The sequence below is a fragment of the Littorina saxatilis genome, linkage group LG10, assembly GCF_037325665.1.
Source record: "Littorina saxatilis isolate snail1 linkage group LG10, US_GU_Lsax_2.0, whole genome shotgun sequence".
Taxonomy (NCBI): domain Eukaryota; kingdom Metazoa; phylum Mollusca; class Gastropoda; order Littorinimorpha; family Littorinidae; genus Littorina; species Littorina saxatilis.
This window is the reverse complement of record NC_090254.1, coordinates 43287208-43306344: the sequence shown is the minus strand read 5'-3', so window position 1 is coordinate 43306344 and position 19137 is coordinate 43287208. Positions and strand designations below refer to the sequence as shown.

At 39.8% G+C, this 19137-nt stretch overlaps 1 long non-coding RNA gene across 1 annotated transcript; it reads right to left on the bottom strand.

Annotated features, from left to right (window-relative positions):
* Nucleotides 1–384: 384 nt before the first annotated feature.
* LOC138978883 (uncharacterized) lies at nucleotides 385–19113 on the bottom strand. Its single transcript, XR_011459834.1, has 2 exons — nucleotides 18719–19113; nucleotides 385–2405 (listed from the first exon to the last, which is right to left on the bottom strand). It is a non-coding gene; the product is annotated as an uncharacterized lncRNA (long non-coding RNA).
* Between the last annotated feature and the right edge of the window lie 24 nt (nucleotides 19114–19137).

Below are 19137 nucleotides of genomic sequence, written 5' to 3'. Positions count from 1 at the left end.
CCATTTTGCTTCTTTGGGCAAAAAAAATTTCCGGGGGGGCATGCCCCCGGACCCCCTAGCAAATTCGGGCGCTTCGCGCCCATCACATTCACTTTCGATTCAAAGTGCAACCCCCTTACAAAGCAACTGATCCGCCCCTGCACATACACACACACACACATACATACACACCCACGCACACAGACACACACAGACATACACACACACACACACACACACACACACACACACACACACACACACACACACTTAACACGAACACCCACGCACACATGCTTGTATCATTGTAAGAGTGGGAGGGAGGGAGAAAAGAAAAGCTCAGAGGGAGGGGGGAGGGTAGAACAAGAAACAACCATCAATGGGCTACAAATCACACAGAATGTATAAAGGTTAGTATAAACTGAATTTATTTCCTGACCAGACCTACCACAATCAATGCCAACAGTCAAAATGAAAATAATCAAAGAATTCTGACAAATCAAAACAGCACCTATATAGGCTACATTTTTCGCTGACATGAATCCCTGAATTGGACTGTCTCACATGAAATGCACACAAGTGTATTCGGTCTTGGTTTTTATGATTTATTCACATGTATTTGTTTGCAGGTTTTCATTGCATTTGTTCTTCGACAGGGTCCGAGGGCACCATATTTAACTGTGTGTGCACGTATTATGGTTCGGGTTCGAAGATATACGGCACAGGTCCGAATATAAATGGTCTCTTCTTAAACAGTTACAGGAGGGGCCCGGGTAGCTCAGGTGGTAGAGCACTGGACTTGTGATCGAGAGGTCGCTAGTTCGAATCCGGGCCGGGACGGACACGGGTCAACTTTATGTGCAGACCCAGAGACGGTATCCATCTCCCACCCCCGTGTCACCACAATGGCACGTTAAAGATCTTGGTCATTCTACCATAAGTGCAGATGGCTGATACCACCTAAACACGCACACATCAAAAGCCGTGAGGGCGTAAAACTCGAATCGTATAAACCAATTCATGTCCAATATAGGCAATTAAGACCTGACGGACAATAAGCCCCTTAAAATTTACTAGTTACAGGAAAAATCGGGTTGTGTTGGGTTCAAGCAGAGTTTGCCCAAGAACAGCCTTGTTCAGCAAGATTATAAGACTGATTGCATCAGTATATTAGGTTAAACTAAATTGATGGAATGAACTAATTCAGTTTATAATTTGATTGAATGCAATGTATCAGTTAAATACAAATAGTAACAAAATCGAAAATGCTACACGGAATTGTTATCACGTAAAACACAGCCTGTTTGACATCAGTCAGTAGGATGGATGGATGTCATTCTTATACTGCATACAATTATTTCTACTTGAATGTCAAAGCGAACTTTACCAGTGCAGATATAAAGGCGAAAAGGGAAAAAGGCTAACTGAATCTATACTTTAACAAGAGCAAATAAACCCGCAAACAAACACAAACGAGACCACACAAAAATCACCCAAAAGAACGCTCACTCAGCCAAAAAGCCGTTCAATCAAAATGTTCTTTTTTGTTTGTTTGCTTAACGCCCAGCCGACCACGAAGGGCCATATCAGGGCGGTTCAAAATGTTCTCTTTGTTCTTAAAAACTGGAGACAGTCAGAACTATACCTATTTGGCAATTAACATTTTCTGAAGCCGACGTAGTGAATAGCGCGAATTTAAGACGAGAAAACGTTATCATTTCACCAACAGAAGTTGGGTGCTTTTCAACTGCCAAATTTGTAACACAATTGTTTTGTTGTTTATCTTAAAAGCCTCGTTTTTGTCACTGCATTGTTTAATGACATAACTAACAAATACGACTTAAATCTGAACACACGCACACAAATCAAAACCGCTAAATCTTTGAGATTCAATTTTTGAAAAAAGAAACAACAGATCTTGAAAACAAAATCCAAGACAACTTAATCATTGAGTTCTAATTTGTTTTCAAGCTGTTTCATAACAAAAACATAATGATCCAAATAATCTTAAAGTTGTACGATACCAAACTACCACTTCCAGCTTCATAAGCAAAAACGAAACACCTAAAAGTGAAATGACACGAAACTGATACGCCACTCGTGAAAACAAACCACCCTAAAGTAATGAAACAAATCTCAAACATAAATTTAAGTACAAAACATTGCATTGACAATTCAACTCAACATAATTGTTACTGTCACTTAAAAATATAATTTTCTGTTAATATTTTTCTTTCTGAGATGAGACGCTTGAACTAGAAGCATGAGATGGCCTGGAAGTAGCAGGTCTGGATGACTCCCCTCTTGTGGTGAAGTTCCTTCAGGTCCTGAGGGCTCGCTCCCATCTCCTTGTACATCTCGTACGTCACGTCCAGGATACGAGACAACACGCGGTTCATCATCTCCCGCTCTGACGTCATGGGACGCTGCCAGACAGACAAGGGGAAGAATTGATGTACTGTACAGTGTGGTGTGTTTTTGTTTGTGTTTGCTTTGTGTGTTAAGTTGTTGTTTTGTTGTTTGGTTGGTTGGTTGGTTGGTTGGTTGGTTGGTTAGTGAGTGAGTGAGTGAGTGAGTGAGTGAGTGAGTGAGTGAGTGAGTGCGTGAGTGAGTGAGTCCGTGAGTGAGTGAGTGAGTTGGCTTGTTGTTAGATTGGTTGGTTGGTTGTTTGGTTGGCTGGTTTGTTTGTTGGTTGATTGGTAGGTAAGTTAATTAGTAAATTAGTTACTTAACTATTTAGTTTGTTTCCTTGATATGTTTCTTGGTTTGTTTCGTAGTTTGTTTCTTGGTTTCTGTGTTTGTCTTCAGAGACAGAATTCGTGTGCTTGTGTGTACTATTGTTAGTTTCTTTTCAGGACCTGTGACGTCATGCGCAAATATTGCTCAAATCCAATAAACACATTATTGAGCAGAACAAAGGCAGATATTCATATGGTTATAATTATATTTCTGACCAAAACACTGCTGTTTAACATCTGGTATATGTATATTGAAAAAAACTCCTTAACTTATTGTGTTCAGTGTATATATATAACGCCTCACTCGACACCGCTGCTGAATACGTATTTTAAATTGTATATATATATTCATAAAGGTACTGGGGAGTTATGCATGAGTGCCGTGTAAAGTACACGCCGACTTCAGCGAAGTCATGACTTGAAAGTCGCGTGACCTACCGCAGGCGCTCAGTCGGTATGCACGGGTGACGACCAGACCGCCGACTTTCAAATTGCCGTGTGAAGCAAGGTCACCAGTCAATCTATTTTTATAACGAGGAATTCCTTCCTTTGCGCATGCGCTAGGGTCATTCGATAACATCCTCCCGCTTCCTCGCACGGGAGTTCGACTATTCAGAGACGGAGAGCAGTGAAATATGGGTCAGTGCTACTTTGCGCTGAAACGAATCAAAGATGTCTTCGCTAATCTTATCGGTGTTGGTTCTAAAATAATATGACAAGGGAAGTGAATCTCGCAAAAAAAAAATCTTTTTAGTCCAGCACTTCCAACTATTGGGTTCTGTCTAAAACAATTACGGCGCAAAATTCGTCGACTTTGATGGCGGAAAACCATGAAAAATGGCCATTCTGTTCGCTGAAGTCGGCGTGTAAACCATTTAGACGACCTCCGGAGCACGTCTAAATTTAGTCGCCAGTTTCGGTGGTACAAGCGTGTAGTCGCCACCCGTGCATACTGTGTACCTCGCGGTTGGCGGCACTCGCTTTCAACAAGAAAGGAGAGAAAACAGGAAAGAAAATATGGAGTGTCGTCTGTGAAAGAGTGAAACACCAAATGGATTGTACTATTTGTTGTGACTGTAGTTTCACTAACAAAAGAACGCGGAAGTTACAGTGATTGGTTTGTTCTATCCTTTGCAAACTAACATCAGAAACCGAAAACAACATTTTAAAATTGAAGGAACATTGCACAAAAACCGAAGAAGGTTAAGGTTGGTACTTAAAATACAATTTGCTTTTTGGTAAAAAAAAAAAAAAAGGAAAACTCTTAAAATTAAATCATAATCTGTTTAAATTTTTGCTCACTTTCTTGATAGTTTGAAAAAAAAATCACTGATTTTGCCTGAAGTATAAGCGAACGCTTGCAGAGGGCAAACATTCCAACGCCTAAAGCTAGTATTCACTCGAAGTATTTGTCATTCAACTTTCAGGGTTATCTGAACTTTCGCTAATGAACTTCTTATCTGAGAGGAGTTTGTACAAGATAACCAACAACAAGATACAAACGATCGCATTTGTTTAACTTGGGTGATATCCCGCTGATAAACCAGTGGTGGAAAGAAGAAAATCGAACTGCAGAAGTATGTGTTTGCAGGGGCGCATCTCATATATTATAAATGTCGGAACCTCTGCTTTTGTTAACTGACTGATTAGCAGAAAATTGCGTGGATACTTTAAACTTTTGATTAAAAAGAAGTTTCCTATTGACAATAACCTTTGTATCGAATCATAAGATTTTCTTCAAGATGCCGCTATTGTGACGTGTACCATCTGTGACGTTTTGTGGGCAGTGACGTGGTATTGTTTGCTGTTGCCATGGCTACATGTATGACGCAATGGGTGACGGTGGTGCTACTGGTGGTTCCCTTCCTCATAGCACTGCAGATGGTGGACTGTAGGCCTGCTGCTGGTGATGACGAATATCTTTACACTTACGACGATGACGTCAAACCACAGGTAAGTGGGGCATGTTTTAAATTAAGAAAAAAAATATTAAAAGGAAGAAGAAGAAGCAGAAGAACAAGAAGCAGAGGAAGAACTAGGATATCGTTCGTTTTATTTTTGTTTTGTTTTGTACAGTTTGGTTTGGTTTGGTTTAGTTTCGGTTGTTGTTGGTGGTGGGTGTGGGGGTGTGGGGGTGGGGGTGTCCCAAGGACAGATTGTAAGAAAAGGCGTAGCCTTACATCTTAATCCTTGTTAAATAAAGTTCAATTCAATTCAATTCAATTCTCTCTCTCTCTCTCTCTCTCTCTCTCTCTTTCTCTCTCATTCTCTTTGTCTTGTCTCTCTGTCTCTCTCTCCATCCTTGAGTAATAAAGTTCGTTCGTTCGTTCGTTCGTTCGTTCTCTTTCTCTCTGTCTCTTTCTCTTTCTCTCTGTCTCTCTCTCTTTCTCTCTGTCTCTCTCTTTCTCTCTGCCTCTGTCTCTCTCTTTCTGCCTCTGTCTCTCTCTGTCTCTCTCTCGCTCTCTCTCTCTCTCGCTCTCTCTCTCTCTCTCTCTGTCTCGATCTCTCTCTCTCTGTCTCTCTCTCTCTCTCTCGCTCTCTCTCTCTCTCTCTGTCTCGCTCTCTCTATCTCTCTCTCTCTCTCTCGCTCTCTCTCTCTCTGTCTCTCTGTCTCTCTCTCTCTCTTTCTCTCTCTCTCTCGCTCTCCCTCTCTCTCTTTATATATCTCTCATTTTATATATCTTTCTTATTACTTGTGTTTTTTTTCTCTTGCATAAATGTGTCCAATGAGCTGAGTACTTTGTTGTAGCATTACATTTTTTAAATGAGTTTATTTGATTTATGATTTTATTTCTGTTGGGAGGCGTGGGGCTGGCGGGGGGGGGGGGGGGGGGGGGTGTCCAATGAATCCTGCATAACCGTATCTACAAGCACTGTTGCAAGTATAACTTTTCCTTTTGTTTCTCTCATTTCTTCTCCTACTTCTCTTCAAAGATATTTTTTGTGACTTGACATATTCGTTTTAATTGTATCACGAACACTTTCAACTAACTCTATTACAATACAATTCTTTATTTATTTTGTATGTAATCACTCACTCTTATAACTTTAGAAAACTGAAAAGAGATGTATAATGAACAGAAGCTATCATAACTCGATAAACTTAATTGAGAATGCTTTAATTGGGTTTTACTGTGTCTGTATATGTGGGTCCGTTACATATGAGAATCTTTATTTCAAGTTGGTGCTGCATACAACTTAACTTTGCTCCGGTATCCTTCACGAATTGAAACAGTAAGTACTGTGGGCAGTCGTATTGATCTTGTTTTCTCCCTGAAAGGATTTATATATATTTATTGCGTTTTTACGGGTCACATGACGAAACTGTAACTAACCATTGGTCAAACATGCACCCTATATCAATTGATATATCGCAGGAAGTCGTCATAGCCAAGTGATATCTCGCAGGAAGTGACTAATCACTTATGGGCGCCATCTTTAGACGGTCACTTCAAAAATAGTGGAGCGAGATATTTCCCATAAACATTCTTTGATGAAGAATTGAGTACACAACAAGCGAAAAGGCAAATCGTCAAAAAAGAGAAAAACATGCCCAATCATGGGTCCTAGAAATTGGATCTGAAGTCTTACTGACGGGGGTTGCATTGAATGGCAATTTAGCAGAAAAACAACAAGTGACACAAGCAGCAGACACTTGTGAGAACTGGATAACTTTCACTACAATTTGAAAGAGATTTCACCCCCTAGCGAGATAGAAGCAAAAGTGTGTGCAGGCACAACTGCAGGCACAATGGTTTACACCGCACCAGCCCTGAGATTAAAACGTAACTGACCTGACGACTCGATGAAAACAACGGAGGGAATGAAAGGGAGAGACTGGAAGAGATCACATTCACTTTGCATAATTCCTACCTTGATCATTGCGACTCGCGCATTGTTAAATAATCGCAAGTCTTTCAGCAGGGACAGTTCTGTGAAAGCAAAAGACAATTCTCTGAATCTCCCCAGTGTAAATCAGATTTGTACAAGTCATCTTTTATTTCTTCTGCAACTAGTCTCTGGAATAAGTTGCCTGAAAATATACAACAATGTGATTCTGTTGGTCTGTTCAAGCGACATTTCACAGCTTTTGATATTTCAATTCCACCATAATTATTACTATTCCCCAAATCGCAAAACTGAAGTTTTGCATTGCAGTTTAAGACTTGGAATGAGTGATTTACAATATGATATGTTTAATCGCCACCTAGTAAACATTCACGAGTTTTCATTCACAAGCACCTGGGAAATAAATCTCATGTTCCCCAGGCAATAAATCCCCGGTTAACATAGTTGCATGAAGCAGGTTATACATGGATAATCAAAAGCAAACCCAATAGAAACGCTCGGGGATTCTTCGGCTCTTTTCATTGGTGTTTCCCCAGACCTAAACAGACGACACGACACTGCTTTGCAAAGTTCTAAAAACGAACTGGCAAACTGGCAAAAGTAAACAAAAAACAAAACTACTTCATGAAAGGTCATACATTCATCAAAAACAAATGAAACCTAGCGATATGTTTTGTCTTCTTACAGAGTCATGGAGTGCGTGTATCTGTGTTTTGATACACAGACGTTCGGAGAAACACGAACGTCAAGTTCAAGTAAAACGACCCCTGACACACACATTTTGACCCGTGCACAAGACGTTGTATCGATAAACGAAGCACAAATAAGAAACAATAACAAAAGCAAAGAAAATAGCAACAAGATATGCAAATATCTAACAAAGCCGAGCAAGCAGAATGACAGGTGAAATGAAAAACAAAGAGGTACTGAGTCGGAAACAAGATCGCGATTCTTTCCTTCGCTGCACGACGCAAATCTTCTGTGACCTTTGACCAAACGTAGCTTCCACATTCTATCACTCAGCTTAATATTTACAACAGAAAGCCGATGGGGTGGAATACCGAGATGAACCTACAGAACTGTGCATCCTCAAACCTGACATATTCATCCCAACATTTAATGAACTCAAAAACACAGGAGGTTGCTTTCACACGCCAGCTTTGATTGCCAGTGGTTATCAAACCGGGACTCGTGTGGTTATCAGCACGGAACCCGTGTTTCAAAGCATGGCTTCCTGGGTTGATTGTGCACTTATTTTCTCACTACCAAAATGATGACAAATACGATGTTTGGTGGTTTGTTGACAGACCAGCTTTTTTGTCGGTCCGAGGGGGGCATATCGACTTTTGTTTCATATTTATTGACCGCGGCCTTCAAACCCATCAAACATCTTATAATGTTCTTGTGGTTATTTTGCTGAAACTGTTCCACATTATTTGTTATCATGTCCCCTATTTCATGATGTAAAAACAGCAACAATCGTTACATTATCTCCAGAATGTGTTAATATTGACATACTCCCGAAAGGTGATTCGAACATTTCATATTTGAAAATAGTGTTATTTTTGTTGTTGTCCAAAGCTGTATTGAGAAATCAAACCGCTTTGGGACACCTCAGCTCGATGATGTTGGTGGTTTTTTTTAAATATATTACTTGGGGCCCATCTACTTTTTGATATTTTGTTGTGTCTTTCGTTCTCGTTTTGTATTTGTTTTCGTTTTCGGTATTGACACAGATTGTGTTCGATAATTCAAACTAAGTTTTCCTTGTTGTTTTTCTCCTTTTTTTCTCCTTTTTTTTCAAAACATGTGTCGCATTGATCATATTCCGCCATGAAATTTCAGGCATGTTTATGTGAGCACTTATCATAAGTTTTAAACTTGTTGTGCTCCTTCTTAATGATGTTGTTATATTATCATGTGTCTGTTTACGAATAAAATACTGTTTAAACAACAACAAAAATTCTCTGAAATTCTGATCACTTCAATGTCTATCGTTCAGTGAAAACGACCATCCGTGTTGTCGAGAAGAAGTTCTGAAACACCTCACTGGTGATTTTGATGACGGAAGTGAGGTTTTAACTGCAGAACGTGTGACTTCATTTTCGGATGAGTTTCTGGATGGGGAAATTATTTTTGATGAGATCAGACATGCAATTAAAAATCTCAGTAAAGGTAAGGCTGCTGGACCTGATGGGATTATGAATGAAATGTTACAGTGTGCTTGTGAAGTTATTCTTCCCTTGTTGGTTGGTTGTTTAATAACTTGTTTCAAAAAGGCATATACCCTGAAGAGTGGGCCAAAGCAATGATTATTCCAATTCTCAAGAAAGGCGATAAGAACTTACCAGACAATTATCGAGGTATATCCATGTGAAATGTTTTGAGTAAACTGTTTACATCTGTATTGAATCGCAGACTTACTCTCTAGACCAAGGACAAGTCTGTGCTTAATGATACTCCGAATGGTTTTCGTAAGGACAGGTCGAATGTCGACCACATTTACACGTTGAATGCTCTAGTTGAAAAGTATGTATGTGGTCAATCTAAACTGTACGTTGCATTCATCGAATTTCACAAGGCTTTCGACAAAGTTAACCACTCTGTGCTGTGGCAGGTATTATTTAAGACAGGAGTTCAGGGCACAATGTTAAATATGTTAAAGGCCGGCCATGAACAAGAAAATCCAGGCCTGTGTCAGAAACAATCTTCTATATACCCAGTAGTTTGAATGTTTTCAAGGCCTGAAACAAGCTTAGTTGGCTAGTCTCATCTTGTTTTCAATCTTAATTCACGAGCTGGCAAATTATATCATATTGCGTGGGAGACATGCATGGGGCCACCTTTTCGAGTGAAGAGATCGATATTGGTTTTTTTCCTTTCTGCTGATGATTTAACCTTGCTATCCTCAACAGTGGTTGGACTGCAGTCACAGTTCTACGCCCTATACGATTCTGCGCAACGTTTGAAATAGGTTGTTAATCTAAAAAAAAAATCGAAAGTGATTGTCTTTCCGAAGGGTGGGTTTCTTTCCAAACACGAAAAATGGTGCTATGGTTTCCACCAACTTGAAGTGGTAAACACATAATTATACATACCGTGGTCTGACGTTTTCAACCCGTTTGAGTTTCCGCAGTGCACTAGAGGACATAGCAGTGAAAGCCAAACGATGTGTGATTGAGATACGCATTACTCTGAGAAGAATTAGTTGTTACTCTCCCACTGTGTTCTTTAAATTTGTCGATGCCCAAGTGGTGCCGATATTGCCGTATTCCTCTGTGATACGGGGATACAAACACCACCCTCTAATAGATTTTTTGTAATGTTTCTGTAAAAACTCCTAATGATTGTGTTTATGGTGAACTTGGCCGTTACCCCCTGTATATATTTGGCAATGACAAGAGTATTAAATATTGGTTCAGACTCCTTAAATAACCTGATAACATGTTTCCCAAGAAAGCTTATCGAGCACTATTATCCCTCGATGGCAAGGGTAAAAACACCTGGGTATCCAAAATATTAATAAGAATGCTTTTGTGTCGTTTTGGCTTTGGTCAAGTCTGGTTTTATGGGTGTGGACACGAACGGGCTTTTATTTTTGAAAGTGCTAAGAGTGAGACTGATTGATTGTGTTCGCCAAGGATGGTGGGATCACTTGGAAAATAGTGATCAGTTTGTCTTGTACAGTTCCTTTAAAACGTGTATTGAACGAGAAAAGTATTTTGACTGTATAACCTCATCTGTAAACCGACTTCGGCCAACGATGAAAACGTGTATGCTTATCGCCAGGCATGTTGAGTTGAATTTTATGAGAGAATTGAATCTGTTAAAAGTCTGTTGGAAGCCTCATAATGATGGACGAAGTCGACTTCACGAAGCTCGCTGCATGAAACCTTGGCACGGACAATCTCACATCTAATGCGTTTGACACATGTCTTAGTCCATGAATCCTGCGCAAGATCAATCAATCAATCAATGAGGCTTTTATCGCGCATATTCCGTGGGTACAGTTCTAGGCGCTCAGCAGTGATGCCGTGTGAGATGAAATTTTATACGGCCAGTAATTGCAGCCATTTCGGCGGATATTTACCTTTCACGGCCTATTATTCCAAGTCACACGGGTATAGGTAGACAATTATTAACTGTGCCACAGCAATTTTGCCAGGAAAGACCTTTTTGTCAATCGTGGGATCTTTAGCGTGCACACCCAATGTAGTGTACACGGGGGGGAGTTCGGACACCGAAGAGAGTCTGCACACAAAGTTGACTCTGAAATAAATTTCCGCCGAACCTGGGATCGAACTCACGCTGACAGCGGCCAACTGAATACAAATCCAGCGCGCTACCAACTGAGCTATATCCCCGCGATTCACAATAACATACTCTGCATATCTATAGTATTTATGCCACTTTTTCTTTATGCAAAATGTGTTGAAAGTGGCCTAGTCTGAAGTATTATCTCCTTTTCTTGTTGCTTTTGTCAATATCATTTAGGTTTTTGTCCGGTCCACTTAGGAGGGTACCCTCGTTTAAGTCACTTCACCACTATGAAAGACATTTGCAATCCAAATAAGTGCCAAATCGCAAAAATGTGAATGTAATGACACAAGCATGACTATATAGTTGAGGTATGTTTGCCTAATTTACATACAGTTTTCTGTTCATTGCATGTTTTTCTTTTTCAGGGTCACCAACTGGCAAGAACAATCATCAGACGCTCAGGTGAGCAAAAGGGGGTTGTTTGATATTTCAATATACAACCACCCTAAGGTTGTAAAAAAGTTGTTTCTCTTGAAAATAGTGAGGCAAGTTCTCCCACGTGACAGTATAGGCCAATGATAAACGAGGGGCATGTCTCCACAAGTGCTCCCTATGCCAATGAATTAATCTTTAGGATGTCAAGCTAAATTGCAATTCCATAGTTCGAACTGAGCCAAATAACGTTTGACCAATATGTTAAACGCATTTAGATGTAAACAATTATTCATAAATCAACATGGTACTGTTTGTTCAAAATCATAATTGTGACCCTCCACCACGAAATGAGTCGCATGTCACCTCGCGCGGTTCTGCGCTAGGCAAAATATAAGCCCGGGGGGTCACTACTAACAGTGTGAGGGTCCCCATATTCACAGGCTTATAACTCGAAAAGTGTTCACTCTTTTCTAAAACGGTTTTCACCACTAGATAGAGAATAAAAAACTCTTTCAGAAAATGTAAAAATATGAAAATCATGAAAAGGTGACATGCGACTCATTCCGTGGTGGAGGGTCACAATTGAGGAAGGTATAACACTTTTACTGGCTCTAACGTAGTACCAGTTTTCACCTTTAGTACACGGGACCGTCTGCCGAAGTACTGAGCAAGCACATGCGTTTCATCATTCGCAATCACGCCAGCCTTCCGCGCGACTTTTCTTTCATACTCATACAGCTCAGTCAAACTCAACTGTCTCTCTCCCACAATCTTACTGCACATTTGCACCACTCTGTTAAGAACATCACGGTTGCTCAGACCACCAAACCAACAGACAAACCCAAAAGTAAGCACGACAGACTCAATAACACTTCTGTAAAAAGTTTGTAAAATGTTTGAGTTCACATTAAGATAAGAGATCTCAGCTTCTGTACGCAATACAGCCGTGGCTGTGGACAGATTCGGTGTTTTCATTAAAACTCAGTTTGTGGTCAATCACTGTACCGAAGTACTTGTACTCATCCACTCGCTCAATTTGCGGAGTCGTCAGAATATTTTACAAGTGGGGTTAAGTCAGTGCCTCAACAATCATTTGTGTAGAACGTAAAAAGAATGGGTGATAGCACAGTACCATGTAACAGCCTGGCCAGATATAAGATGTTCAGCAGAACTCTATGTATTGCAGGCCTGAAAGTGGCCAGTATTTTACTCGCCATGGTGACTAAAAACATGTAACTGGCGAGTAGAAATGTTCATCTACTCGCCAAATGCCAGTAAAGTTGCTGAAACAAATTGGTGGTTTGGCTAGTAAAGTTTTCTCTTTGGCTAGTAAATTTGCAGAATCACTAGCCAAAGGTGAGTACACCATTTGTTGGACTTTTATGGCTGTATTGAAATACTGCCTGGGATTATTCGAGAACCATTTTCATTTTACATAAACATGGACATTTATCTTCTAACACCACATCGCATTTCTAATAACACAAACACACGATCATAAAGCATATTTGAACATAAGTAGCGGTAGCAGTATTCTTATTAATTGTCTGAGCTTGTTTTTAAACAGACATAACATATCTATACGTTTTTTTAAATCAGGAAATGATAAAGGATGAGATGAAATCTTTTTTGGACCGATTTCTTACATTTTAATCGTAGTACCTAATTAACATTTGATCGTTAATTGTGATCACATTTCTAGAGTAAACATAACATATGTATATATTTTTAGATTTAGAATTTGATGAGGGATACGATGGGATCAATTTTGAATCTGTTTGAGAAAAATTAATTTTCATGACAACTTTAATGAGCAAACTCATTCATTAATCTTAAAGCATCCAAGCTGAAATGCAATACCAAAGTCCGGCCTTCGTCAAAAATTACTTGACCAAAATTTCAACAAAATTATTTGGAAAATGAGAGCGTGACAGTGCCGCCTTAACTTTCATAAACAGCCGGATATGACGTCATCAAAGATATTGATCCCCCAAAAAAAGAAGTCTGGGGATATAATACCCAGGAACTCTCATGTAAAGTTTCATGAAAATCGGTCCAGTAGTTTTCTCTGAATCACTCTACACACACACACATACATACATCCATACATACATCTATACATACATGTATACATACATACATACATACATCCATACATACATACATACATACATACATACATACATACATACATACATACATACATACATACATACATACATACATACATACAAACATACATACATACATACATACATACATACATACATACATACATACATACATACATACATACATACATACATACATACATACAAACATACATACATACATACATACATACATACATACATACATACATACATACATACATACATACATAACACACATACATACATACATACATACATACATACATACATACATACATCCATACATACATACATACAAACATACATACACCAGACCCTCATCTCGAATCCCGGTCAACGTTAAAACATTAATGCCAAAAGTTGATAGATCTCGGGTAGTGTACTTCAACATATTCACGGAATTGGCATTAATGTCGACCAGTCACATTGGAACCTGGCCAAAAATGTAACCCAAGAATCCAGATTAAGAGAGCTGCACTGGAAAATATTACACACGATTTATCCAACAAATGTTCTTCTGTATAAAATTGGAATACGAGATAGTGAGAGATGCCCCTTCTGTCCAACCGAAATAGATTACGTTGAACATTTTTTTGTTAATTGTAAGAAAATAAAAGTGCTATGGAGATACGTTGAACAAATTATTTATGAGAAATATAAAATAAGAATAGTCTTTGGAATAGAACATATTTTGTGTGGTTATATTAATGGTGCTGACTCAATAAAATGCAAATATATAAATCACTTGATTTTGATAGGAAAGATGTGCATAAGCAAATATAGATACGGAACTCCCACTGATATTATAATAATGTTTGACAAAGAGAAACAAATACGAAACGTAGAATAGTGTATCATATATACTTCTTTTCTGGCTTCCCTCACCGCCCCCTCTTTCTTTCGTTTCGCTAAAAGGAGAACGGTACCGGGGTAAAGGCGGAACTTACATTGTTACACTTAACACCACTTGTATGAAAAGAGAACTGTTACTAAGAAAACTTTAGCACGCTTACAATTTGCTTTTCCTCTTACTTATTGTGATTGTTACTATGTTAACTCCATCATGACACCGCCACAAACAACACTTAAGTCAACCCAAACACAGACATATGTAAGACAATAACCAACATTAAAGATGCAAGATTTTGTCCATTGTAGAAAACCACATACAATTGATAAATTTATAAAACGCCAATGAAGAAGGACGCTCAGCTGTAGAGAGAAAGAAAGAAAGAAGAGAAAAGGAAGAGAAAAAAAACAACAACTTAGGGTTTCATTCTTTTTATTTATTTTTCAGCTTGAAGCGGACTGCATGCAACTGAGGCAAAAACAAAAAAAAAACAAAAAAAAAAAAACGTTAAAACATGTAGTCAAAACTTGTAAAATGTAAAAAGTATACCTGCAACAGTGCTAAAAACTGATACCATTATGCAGGAATCTGTGCAAGCAACTGACCGCCCCCCCCCCCCCCACCCCCCTCTTTCAAATAATAATAAAATATAATAGACAATAAACAAGTTATGTAAATAAACAGATTCGATTAAACAAATGTATATAGATATATTTCTATTTGCAAAGCTACATGAAACTTTTCCCCCGGGTTATTTTGTTTAGATATTTTCGTATTTCTTGTGTTGTGTTATTTCTACCGATGCAGGTGTTGATCGCATGAGCGGTCGAAAACGTCAATGTTTATGAGTACACTGACAAAAAGCTCGTATTTCAGCATTGATCTGATTGATTGCTTCAAACTTTCAAGTGGCGACCTTGACACAGTTTAACTCATTATTGTGAACTAAGAGGCTTGACAACAGTTAACAATACAAAATCTAGTCCCTAACTAACCCAGAAGTGAGGGCCCCAAAGGGGGGGTATCATCACGATCACGGGAAGGGAAATTTTCGCTTTCACGATCACAGTTACCTTGATTTTTGTTTTCACGATCACGAACACCAGTGGCAAATCACGGTCACGGTAAAAGTTGCATGTACAGAAAGCACGTGTCAAAGTAAACACAACCACACAGTAATTCGCTCCTCTGGATATATTGTTTATTCAACACAAAGTGACAACTGTTGCACTTTTTTATAATTATTTTTTGAATTCTCTTTCATACACACATAGAAATACATATCATGATTTGTAATCAGTAACAAGAATGTTGTTTTCATTGGGTTTTCTCTCTCTCTCTCTCTCTCTCTCTCTCTCTCTCTCTCTCTCTCTCTCTCTCTCTCTCTCTCTCGTTCTCTCTCTCTCTCTCTCTCTCTCTCTCTCTCTCTCTCTCTCTCTCTCTCTCTCTCTCTCTCTCTCTCTCTCTCTCTCTACACTCATACACATTCAACCCCCACACCCTCACACACCCTCACTCACACACATGAATATATACTTGCACAATTTCACATTTCCAGAGCTAAATCTTGTAAACCCATTTTCTCAAAAACTATTGGGTGGATTGAAATTAAAGTACATGTATGTGTGATGGGTTTTTTATTTTCAACTTTGCCGTACAATTTGAGGTACACCATCGCCTGGTTCCATGGCCTTGAATAAAAAACAGGAATGCTACAGGCCAAAAACGGTTTTACCTGAAAGAAGCGCGCAGTACCAGTAGCGAAGCCACAAGCCTGAGCCTGCGAAGCAGGCGAGCCAACTAGGGGGGTCCGGGGGCATGCCCCCCGGACATTTTTTCAAAAAACGGTTAAAATCTGTGCAATCTGGTGCATTCTGGGCATCATTTTAGGGGTTGTAATAGTGTTGTGATCTTGTTAAAAATCTCATTTTAGCCTCCCCCCACCACCATTCAACACACCTCCAAACTGGTGAAAACAACACTACTGTGCGCTGGCTTCATTGAGACCGGCGCCCGGTCGCGTTGCGCGATATTCACACGGATCGTTTTTGCGGAAATTTTTCAACTTCACCGGAAAAAATTTGACTTTACCGGATTTTGAAAACGGCTTTATCGGATTTCCGGCAATTACCGGAAAAGTAGCATGCCTGACAAAATCCCCAACGAACATGACTTTGATCGTCTTTGACATGAGGATCAAGTGACCCAAACTGGCGCGTTTCCCCGCCATTGTTTCTGAATTTAACCCATTGTTGATTTTAAAGTTTACAGGCGCTAAAATAAATCCAAGCTTAATGCAAAGAAGCGACAATTAGAATCTATGCCAAGCGTGTCCACGTTGCTGGGATGAAAAACACATTTCTAGTTTCGGTTTTGGCTAAACGCAGACTCGATCTCGAGCCAGTCGAGGTCACACTGAGCGAGTGACAGCCGGACGTGGCAATGTCGACAATGTCAATGATCTCACTCAAACTCAAAGATCTTGAACAAATTTCAAGATCTTTGCCTACATTCAGAACAGTCATAGAGCAACATAGATCAACATACCTTGGTATTTCGTCTTCAGAAAGACCGACCCGTAGCCTGACCTTTCCACCAAGGAAGGCATTCTCGCCGCCTGCTTTGGTCTGGCTTGAATCCACAAAATATAACAGAAGTTCGATGACAGTACCGCTGCACGCCATTTTTGATCTTCGAATTCGAATGTCACTCAAAACTTTTGCACGAAGCCCATCCATTGGATGAAGTTTGGTAGACTTTTGCAATTTGCCTTCTGATTGGATCTCTTTTTGTCAGTGTGTAATGGGTTCTTTTAAAGGGAAGCAATCGCTCTCAAAATCATATTTCTGAATGTGTTGTTGCTTCCCTTTCAATCGGGGTTGGCTCCTTACCGAATAGACTAGAGGATCATAGAGTGTAATACAGCTGTGAAAAAATGTACGTTGAAAATAAAATGCTTTGCAATAATGCCCATCACGATCACGAAAACAAATGACGATCACGATCACGAGACTTGATTTTTTTGTCATCACGGATCACGGGCAAAGTCCCATCACGATCACAGAAATGGAAATTTCGGCAATCACGGTCACAGAAAGGTCAAAAAACGCCAATCACGATCACGGTTTTAAACCCTTTGGGGCCCTCAGAAGTGGTCGTTATAACGTATTATTTGTTCTCTGCATTTCACAGCCAATTATCTGACGGCAACGGAAGGGACTTCATTCTCGATCGGCAGAGTTTTAAGAGTTGCCTGCCCCTATAAGAATGGTCACTTCCGGATTTAAAACTGTATGAAAAAAACTGCATACACGCTGCTGGTGCGGGCTTAGATCCGGAAAAAAATGTTTTTCAAGCTGTTTTCAAGCCTCCCGGTCCATAAAATTGACCCAAAGTCTGTCCAGCTTGCCCGCTTTAAATTCTGTTCTGTAATAGGACTATTTAGTTCCGAACACAGTTCCTTTAAGTCCAAGTTGGTTACGCTGCAGCCGACGTCAAACCTCGTGTGCTCGGTAAATTGCATTGTGAAATTAATAAAGTGTGTCAGCCCAAGGTACAGTCGCAAAGCTTGGGACACACACACACACACACACACACACACACACATACACACACAGCACGCACGCACGCACGCAAGCAAGCAATCACTCATACACACACACACACACACACACACACACACACATAGCACGCACACACACACACACACACACACACACACATAGCACGCACACACACACACATACACACACAGCACGCACGCACGCACGCAAGCAAGCACTCATACACATACATACACACACGCGCATGCAATTAGGTACGCTCGCACGCACGCCCGTATGTACACACAAACAAACACTTGCGCACACGTACACATGCACATACATACACACACACACACACACACACACACACACACACACACACACACACACACACACACACACACACACACACACACACACACACACACACACACACGCCATCCCCATCCCTATCTCCTACCCATTCCAAATACATTCACACAAACAAATACACCCGCTAATAATAGGTATTACCTAATCGGACGTCAAATTATGTATACATCATAATTTGCTAAAATGACAACAAAATCAATCAACCAACAAAATCAATCAATCAACTGATCAAAAACAAGACAAAAGAGACAGCAACAAATACAGTAAAACGAACTTTTACAAACAAATAACAACAAAAGACAAAATTAATACACCAAAATGAAACAACACCAAACAAAACAAAAATATAAAAGAACAGTACATTAACGTCATCTAAAGTATCTATTCTCCGTCCAAAAGACAATGCGCAATCATTTGCATGAAAACGATATATTCAAAGAACAAACACAAATAAAAATCCTGAGAAAATAATCGCAGAGACAATTGCACAGTTTCACTATAACACTCAGATCAAGAAAAACAAAAACACAATCTTACCTGGAAAGGTTGTAACCTCTGAGCCAACATTGTTCCCCCTTCTTCCTCTCTCACACTGGCGCCGGCGGACAGACCGACGAACGCACAGACAACAAGAAGGACCCACTGACAAACGCTGGAATTCATGGCTGTGTTTGGTCTCGAAAGTTCAGGCGAAACTTCAATCAAAACTGGTTGTTTGCAGGTTAAGAAACTGTCTTAATGCTTCGAAGAAGAAGATGACAAGGAAAAAGAGAGAAGTTGTTGCTCGAGAAAATCAAGATAGCCTGGTGGGTTTTGATAACTCAATCGGGTAGCAAGTTGAGCGAGAGAAGTGCGCGCAATGGAAGCAGAATGGCAAAGCAAGAAGACGTCTCGCTGGAACCAATGGGGCGATAGCGTTGAGCGTGCAAGAGAAAGACGGTAGGTTGGCGACGCCA